The sequence below is a fragment of the Parasteatoda tepidariorum genome, chromosome 9 (assembly GCF_043381705.1).
Source record: "Parasteatoda tepidariorum isolate YZ-2023 chromosome 9, CAS_Ptep_4.0, whole genome shotgun sequence".
Classification (NCBI taxonomy): Eukaryota; Metazoa; Arthropoda; class Arachnida; order Araneae; family Theridiidae; genus Parasteatoda; species Parasteatoda tepidariorum.
The window spans coordinates 11,008,788-11,018,751 of record NC_092212.1 but is presented as its reverse complement, the minus strand read 5'-3'; the positions used below and the strand labels follow the sequence as shown (position 1 = coordinate 11,018,751).

The 9,964-nt window shown below is 26.2% G+C and overlaps 1 non-coding gene across 1 annotated transcript; it reads left to right on the top strand.

The window, feature by feature from the left end:
* The first annotated feature begins 5,936 nt into the window (after positions 1 to 5,936).
* On the top strand, positions 5,937 to 6,009 carry TRNAV-AAC (transfer RNA valine (anticodon AAC)). The gene has a single exon. It is a non-coding gene; the product is annotated as a tRNA-Val (tRNA).
* Positions 6,010 to 9,964: the final 3,955 nt, after the last annotated feature.

Here is a 9,964-nt window from a genome sequence, read left to right as displayed (position 1 = left end):
CTTTAATCTAACTAACAAAAGTTTTACTTTAATTTAAGGCTAGCAAAATTCTTAAGTCTTATGTTGTTTTTTTTTCTTTTTCTATTTTGTAAGTAATGCTTTTGTCAGTTTTAGAATTAAATACTACTTAAATTTCAAAAGGTAATTAGAATATCTTAATTTATCAATTAAAAAAAATGAGCAGAAATTTTAAAGGTCTTCTACCACTATTTTCTTTTTAATAGGACGTTGCGAGCATTGCTTTAGAATCTGTTTCGAATAAGTGCGTAGCAACGTTTAATAGTTTGCAAACGTTTCACTTATCAGTTTTTATATTATTATCTGATTATTATCAAACCTGGATCATTAAAGTCAAATCTTTAAGTTTAGAATGCTTGTTCTGACAAGTTTGAAAACTTATTTACAGACTTTATACGTACTACGTAAAATAATTCAGTTAAATTTAGTATACTCTTATATACTTAAAGACTGTATATTTATTTTACAGACTTCATGCAATCTGAAATAATTAAGTTTTGGAATTTGAGAGGAATTTCGCATATTTCTATTTATACTTATTGCTTGTATGATTATTTACAGACTTTAAACAACACGAAATATTTTGCTTTTAGAATTTGAGAGGAACTTCTTATATATATATTTATAATATTCGCATACTCATGGTTTCTATACTTGATCACAGACTACATTTCATCTAAAATATTTCCCTTTTGGAGTTGGAGAGGAATTTAATGTATCTACATTTAAACTTAGACTGAAAAAAAAAAGATTTCTTAAAATTGAACGAAAATGTGTCAAAAGTTCTGCAAGAGATACAATCAGATTTGAAACCCCCATGTACTCCTTATTGAGCATGGTGACATGCTCAAAACAACATATACTCATTGAGCAAAATGTACAGTTTCAGAAAGTACCATGGGGTCGTTGGCGAGTGGGACTGTGGGAATGCATCCCCCTCAATAACTATAAATCTTTAAAAATCACCCTCAATATTTCAAACGAATAAAGAAAACTTTTATGAGTCATCATCTATTTAAATTCATCAAAGTATTAAAAACGGGAAAGAGATAAAAAATAATGAATCTTTTTGCAGATTTATGAATCATTATTTTTTATGTGTAAAATTATTGAGACTAATTGACAACCATTGTCTAGACTAGACTATTCACTAAAATTGAGATTATGTATTTCAATTTCGTCCCCCCCTCCCAAAAAAAAAAATGCTTCTCCTCTGAGTCCCATGACATAACACATTATACACTCATTTTGAGTAATATGTTGTTTATAGGAGAATGAGCATAATCTAAAAATATGAGTATATGTTATTTTGAGCATGCCATTACTTTTAAAATTGAGTACATGGGGTTTCTTAAGTTCGACTATATTTGTATAGCAATTTTGACATATTTTTGCACTATTTTGAGAAACCTTTTTTTTATTGACAGTACATAGTCCGCATTTTTATTTACAGGCTTATTATTTAAGTTTTGTAATTTGAATGGAGTTTTGTTTATTTATACTGCATATTTATTTTAAAAGCTTCGTGGAATCCAAAATATTTCAGATTCGGATTAGAATTTTGTAATTTTATATTTATATTTACAGTCTTGTTTACAGATTTCCTATTACATAAAATATTTCAGTCTTTATTTCCGTTTCAAAATATATTTCAGTTCTCAGCGCAAAATAAAGCAAACATCGCTAGTTATTACATTTTTTTTATTTTCTTGAATAGGTTCGTTCAAAATAGATAAAGGCATACCGCAGTTATTTGATTTGGTGTGATGCGTTACTTTTAGAAACGGTAACTTTGAAACTTTAATATCAGAAATAAACTTTGGAAGCAGAGATTAGTAGCGATTTATTTTTAAATTCGATAACTGAGTTCAAATAACCACACGAGTTCATATATGTTATCTCTTTTGATTCAAAAAAAGAAAAAGAAGAGAAAAGAATATTCCAAGCTAAAATCTGTGTCATGAGTGACGTGGACAAAAAAGATACAACTTGGAATTTCAGTCTGATATAATAATAATAATGACGGGCAAAATATTATCTCAAACAATACATATTTCCTGCTATTTATATCGGTTACTGACATATTTAAGATTGTTACGACTGATTTAAAAATTTAGGGGGATAGATAATTATATATATATATATATCTTTAAAATTTGGTGAATAATTGGTGACAGCACTTCTCAGTAATTCTTTGAGATGCTGGTTAGTTAATACTGATCGGTGTTTGGATTTCACGAATTTTAAAGTGGAGTAAAATGATTCACATAAGTACGTTGTTTCGAATACTGAAATAATTCGACGAGCAGCCTTTTTTAATGCAGGATACTTCGATTCTGGTACAAATTTTCAAAATTCTGCAATCTTCGACGACTTATATTTTAATTGTAGAGCTTGACCCTCTTGCATCTCTATTAATTCTAATTCTCCAGATGCTTTTTGTGTCATAATTATATTGGAAATGGAAAACTCACCTTGAATTGAACAACGTTGCACTTAGTCTTTCATATTTGTTCTCGGTAATTAAAAAGACATTTTGAAACACATACGGAAGGATAATAATTTTTTAAAATATAATAGCACCAAAAATTAAAAGGAAACTCAGGTACATTTATCGAGAGCCACAAATAATCCTTCAAAGAGCCGACTCATGTGGCTCGCGAGCAGCAGGTTGGCCACCCCTGCTCTATGTTATTCGCATCCTTCAAAAAACTTGTGTAACAAAAATGTTTTTGACTTTTTTTTTAAAGGATACTGGGCGAACCACTCTTAATAATTGTCAGGGTTCGTATCACCCAATCCTTAAGAAAGTCAAAAGTTGATGTCGTAATTTAAAAAGTTACAAATTTCTTTTAAATAACTAAATCTCTGAAATTACGAATTTCAAAACTTTCGATTCACAATAAAATATTTATAAAACTACGAAATAATATTTGGGCATGTTTAACTTTACGGTGATGACAAATTTATTAAAATGTCTTTTATTTTTTGGAATTTTGTGTTTTTTAACGACTGCACAAATCCTGACTGAATATTAATGGGTTAATTATAAATTCCAAAAAGATAAATAATATCGAATTTGTTTGAAAATATACACACTTGAATAAAAATTTAATTTGTACACACTTGACACACAATTCAACAATTCAAGTAATACACACTTGAATAAAAATTTAATTTGTAATTTTCAAATAAATTTTTTAACATCTGCGTTACTTTTGGAACTATGGAAATAAAAGGAACGTATTTGTAAAAAAAGAAATTCTTTATCTAAACGCATTCGGTGCAAAAGCTTTATCAAAAAAGCATAAACTGGTGTCTGATTTCATCTTGATGAATTGCTCCAGTGACCCTGACCTTATAAACCCTGAAGATTGATGAGATAAAACTAAACACTTTAATAGCATAACAGGTAAAGGTAATACAAATTATTTGAATCACCTCTTCCTTAAATGAAAATGACGATGCTATTTGTTGATAAGAAACTTTCATGATTTAATATTACAGAGTATATTAGTGTATTATATACATTGCAATATTTAGTTTATTATGTATATATATATAAAACTTATTTACAGNTGTATATATAGCATTAATATAACTGAGCAACAACAAAATTGTCATAAGAATTAGAATAAAATACTTGTCTGAATGAAAATAATATTGTCAGAATAAAAATAAAATTGATTAATGAAATAAAATTCTATTCAACCCGAATAATTAAGATGATATTGTATATGGAATTTATATTCAACTGTTATATGAATTAAAAATAAGGGGTTAAAGATGTTTAAATAAATAAATTATCTTGAAGCATAATATTTTTTGTCTAAATTTAAGTAAATTACCATATAAAATAAAGTAAAATTGTTAAATTACTTAAATCTTAATAAAATTGTTCAATTAATTAAAATAGACGAAGCGCACTTCATTTGCCTTAATTGCATACGACAACAATTAACTGAAATAAAATTGCTATCCGAAAAAAAACTATTTAGGTAATTAATCCTGTTTAATGATTTTAAATGAAACTTTTATATCTATTAAAAATAAAGAGTTGAAGATATTTAAATAAGTAAATTATCTTTAAAGAAAACATATTTTGTCTGTATTTAAACAAAATTGTAAGATAAATCAAAATAAAATTGTTAAATGAATTAAAACGAAATTATATCTGAAAAATTGTTTAAAAACTTAAAATAAAATTGCTATCGGAAAAAAATAAAATTATTTAAACTTGTTTAATGAATTAAAAATAAAGTATTAGAGATATTAAAATAAGAAAATTATCTTGAAAGATAACAAAGTTTGTCTAAATTTAAATAAAATTTCTATATAAATTAAAAGAAAATTTTTAAATGAATTAAAATGAAAATATATCTTAATGAAATTCTTATGATATAAGAAGTAAAGTTCTTATCTGAATAAAAATAAAATTGTTAATGAAATAAAAAATTATTTATGTAAAATAATGTTGTTATATTATTATGTTTTATTGTATTGATCGTTTTGAACATGCTCAGAGCATTTGTAAAGCATAAAAGCTAGATAATTTTTTTCTTACCAATACATTTATTAAAGTAATCTAAATAATTCAAGGATTGTATTTAATTCTAGTATTATAGGAATAATACTTTCGCAAAAAAAATTTTCTTCGTCTTTTTTTTTTATATTCCGGGTTGAAATTTACAGTCTTGGAAAAGCAAACTTAAGAAGAAAAAAAAGAAAGAAAGAAAAACATACATCCATACAAGCTGTTTTAGAATCATTCGAAAAACGTGAAACAAGCACATTGCAGAGATAAAATTTCGACTAAAACAATATTTCGAATTATTTAATTTTTATTTAACATACTTTAACCTAAATTGCAGTTTTTGCAAAACGAGGAATATTTTGAAAAAGCTTAAAATTACTTCTGCTGCAGCCAAGTAAAGAATTAAATTTGCATTAGAATCATTAAGAAAAAAAAAAAAAAAAAAAAAAANAAAAAAAAAAAAAAAAAAAAAAAAAAAAAAAACGCAGTGAAACAAAGATTATACGATATTATACTTCTCGGGCTAAAAACGTGATATGACCCTATTAACATGCATGCATTCATAGATTTTTTAAAATTATTTTTTTATCAACTAACCCTACAGATTTTTTAATTAGAGGTAACAATCTTAAATATGTCAATAACCGATACTAAAAGCAGGAAATATGAATTATTTGAGATAATATTTCTGCCCGTCATTGCCTATGTATTAAAATATATTGCTGTTAAATAACAAATGTGTGAAAATGCAGCGGAACACTTAAAATATATTTTTACATTCATAAGATTTTTTTGAGTAACATAATTTTAGGTAAAGAAGGAAAAAAATAACTACTGCACAGTTAGTTGAATACTGCAATAAATCTATTCAGATATTCTAATCATGTTAGAATAGAATGTAGTAAAGAGAAAAGCAAATTGCGTAATTTAGATAATGCTTGAAGTTTTTGGTCATTTTAATTTCTTTAAAAATCATTTTTATAACCAAATTCTGGTTATTGTAGCTGTAACAATATTAAAAACATAACATTGTTGTATTGTTCTAATAAATAAAAACTATTTATAGAGCCATTAACAGTAGGAAAACATGTCTAAAAAGAACTGATTGTATTATTTTTGAAACTACTAATGGACATAATTTCACCAATATTTTTTTGTTTTATCCTTATCATCTCCATAAGTAAATTGAAAAAAAGATTTCTTAAAAAAAAAGATACCCTAAAAAACCTGCTCTAAAAAAGATTCCTTATGATTAACCTTCATTTAATATGAGAGACATTAACCATAAAAATCTATGACAGTGAAAGATGAAAAGATTCTAACAACCATATCCATTTTAACTTTTATTTGCGAATATGAAAATAAAATTTCCTTCATTACATGCGTACCTATGGTGTAGTGGTTATCACATCCGCCTAACACGCGGAAGGTCCCAGGTTCGAAACCTGGTAGGTACAGAAAGCATGAATGCGCAATGTTTTTTTGCAGTTTAATCCTATTAATTTAATTTATTTTTCTCTTATATTTTTTCTATTTTTCACAAACAATCCAAGATTTTCTTTAATCACTAACATACTTAAAATTTTAATCCGAAAATAATTTGTTAAAATTCCTTAATTCAAAAATTGCTCATTATTAACAAGTTGTTTGTTATTTCAGTTAAAATTTGATTTAACAAAAAACTAATGAGTTATATTAAAGACTAAGTTTGCAATTACTTGTTCGATACTTAAAAGTTTCATTTTGTTTATAACTATTGAACAATATTTAACGATTCAATAACGAAGTTAAGACTCTATTATAAAGCAACGACTAACTTAAAAATGAATGGGGCGAAAAATGAGAAAGTGGTGGTAAATTAAAAATAATTATGGATCGCGTATAACTACCACATTTCGTTTTTATACAATTTTGTCAAGATAATTTGAAACCATAATCATGCATTTCCTTTCAATGTAATTAATTATATATTAATCATTTAATATTATTGTTTTTTGGTCTATATATACTAATTTCGGAGCGTCTTCAGTTCGTCTTAAAATGATAATGGTATTTTTAAAGATAAATATAAAATATTACTAAGAGTTCATAAAATTTGACAGTCATGAACAAGTATATAAATATTTTTAAAAAAATTACGAATTTTAAATATTATTTGCCACTTTTTATTTTAGAAGCTTTGATTAGATTTCACTTTTTTTCCCCATAGACTTAAAATAAAAATTTTTATGAAACGGTAATTGACGATAATGTTGCTTTGCTGATTCAACATCATTAGCATACAATATTTAACAATTAAATAAATAATACAATGAAAGAAAATAAATTATTAAACTTAATGCAATACTCCAAAATAAATTATTAAGCTTTATCCAATAAATCAGAATAATTAAATTTAACAAAGTAAATCAGAATAAATAATTAAACGTAATGAAATAGAACAGAGAAAATTATTAAACTTAATGCATTAAATCAGAATAAATTATTAAACTTGATGCAATAAATCGAAATACATTATTAAACATAATGCAATAAATAAGAATAATAATTATTAAAGTTAATGCAATAAATCAGGATAAATTATTAAACTTAATGCAGTAGAACAGAATAAATAATTAAATTTAATGCTTTAATTCAGAATAAGTTATTTAACACAATGTGATAAATCCGAGTAAATTATTAAACTTAATGCTATAAATCAGAATACATTATTAAACATAATCCAATGTATCCAAATAAGAATTCTTATTAAACTTAATGCAATAAATCAGAATAAATTATTATTAAACTTAATGCAATAAATCAGAATAAATTATCATTAAACTTAATGCAATAAATCAGAATAAATAATTATTAAACTTAATACACTAAATCAAAATACATTATTAAGCATAATGAAATAAATCCGAATAATAAATATTATTAAACTTAATAAAACCAATCAGAATAAATTATTAAACTTAATGCAATAAATCAGAGTAAATTGTTTGGTCAATAAATTTTAGTACCAGCAGCCAGTAATAAAATTTACAAGCTTCTATCCCCTCAGCTTTCATCGCTTTTAGGGGGAAAAAATTCTAGTGGTAACTAAGTATATATCTAATTCTATCATTCTTTGTTTTATACATTTGATTGATAGTTCTTTTCCGCACCACTACAAGTAAATAATTCCAAAGGTGCCACGCTGTTTCTGCTCTTCCGTGGTGTGAATTTTAAGATGTTGCCTAAAATCACCGAAAATACTGAAAACATTAGTTTTTAATTGCCTACTACTCTATAAAAAGCTTTGTGATAAGCTTAGTAGTTGGCAGCCATGTTCTAGTATGCTAGTTCTAGTATGTCTTAGATACTGGGAACCGTCAAGCGGCTTTCATTCGATCGATCATTACCTTTTAAAATATGAAGTGACCTATTACAACTTTCTTGTCATAAAAAATAGTTCATATTTATAATATGTATACCTATTTTTAAGTGTACTATATACCTAAGTTCCAGTATTACGACTAGATAATACTTTATACTTAATTTCTTTTAAAAAAAATTTTAAGCAATTTTAAAACCCGATGAAATTACTAATGAAAACATTTAGAAAAATTTAAAAATTCAATATTCATTTAGTTATTCGGTTGTCTTTATGAAATTATAAAATTAAGAAGTAAAATGCCAATAAAAAAAGAAATGGCAATATTTATTTTAAAAAATATTGTAATTTTAAATAACGATATATTGAATGGAAATTAATTATAGAATTATCGAGTTTCCCATCGAGCTTTTCAAATCATCAAATAATTAAATTCTTTAATATGTTTCCCTACTAACCATTTTTATCATTTATAGCAGTTCTGTTAAGTTTTCATTTCAACGGAAACCATAATTTATTTTATAAATTTCAGTCTTATACATTCGTCCAAAGATTAAATTCATTACTAGATTATTCAGAAACGTGAATTCAACTGTCGGACATAAAACATAATTTAAGATATAATGGTATAACGAAGAAAAAATTTCCTTCCTCTTATTTTTTTTATATTTTATAAACGTCATTGAACAGCTGACCCAATTTTTTGGATTTACGACTACTAATGTTCAACTCCGTAGCCTTGTAATTTTGTACCCAATCCAGAAGACAAAGAAACTCCTGGACCAAGTATTGGGAGAAATTTTACAATTGCGGAGGACTTTTTGATGGAATTAACCCGCATTTGCGTTACATGGAGAGGAAAAACACGAAAACGGCAATCCTGACGGATCCGTCTACCACTAAGGATATTTTACGTCAACACTGTGGTCGGTGTGAGCCGGGTGTGGAATTCGTATCGACCTGCCATTGCTGGGATTTGAACCCGGTGCACCTCATTGGGAGGGGGAACGATCCCCCTGAGTCATCATGGCTCCATTCCTTTTATTTATTTATCCCTATATTTTTTTTAATCTCCCTATATTTTTTAAACTTTATTTACAAAATCAGAGTTCCGCCCAAAGAAGATCGACCATTTGGGGTTCCATAGCTGAAAAAAATTGGAACCGCTGTTCTGAAGAATCCTTTTCGAAGAACTTTAGACACAAATAGGTTAATTCTTGATAATTTAAACATAATTCGTTCTTGCTCTAACAATAAAGGGAAAAAAAGATAGCAATAAAACATTCACGTTGCTTTTTTTTTCTTTTCAATATTTTTTTACCTTAAAAAGATTAAAACATATACGAGACATTGTAAATGACAGAAATAACCATGAATTTAGAGTAAATGAGGAAACTTTAAACTGAATTGTCTAAGGAAACTTCGAATGAAAAAGAACGTATCTCCTAAATAAGACGGAAATGACGAATAATAATATCGTAAAAAGGAACCATTAAGCACCTCTACACTATTTTCTCCGCAGGCCAATCATTTCCTTGAATATGAACGTTCTTTTGTTGATTCAATTATTAGTTGCTAGAAGAAATTACGAAATGCTGTCGAACTCGACCTTGAAACAGTCAGAACACTGTTTATTCAGTTACGGTAAAGGTTAAATGGGTATTTCAACATTTATTTTGAATTTAATTATACATTTTTTTAAATTAAAAGTTTATTTTCCGTATTTATTCTAAAAAGTACCGAAGAATTCTAATAATCCGAATTAGTTGTGGCCAATGATCGAATTACGAAAAAATTAGATTATATGAAATTCTGATTTAAATAGAAAAAGGCTTCGCTATAAATGCAAGAATTTTTTTTCTCATTTAAATCAACAACAGAATTACATACAAAATTTAAATTTAACTTTTAATCCGGATTTAATTTCAAGGAATTCTGATCACTCGAACAAGTTGTGAATACTGACTGTTGGAATAATGAAAATTTGGATTATACGAAATTCTGATATGAATAGAAATAAATTCTCCTCTCTTAAGAGCAAACAACAATAA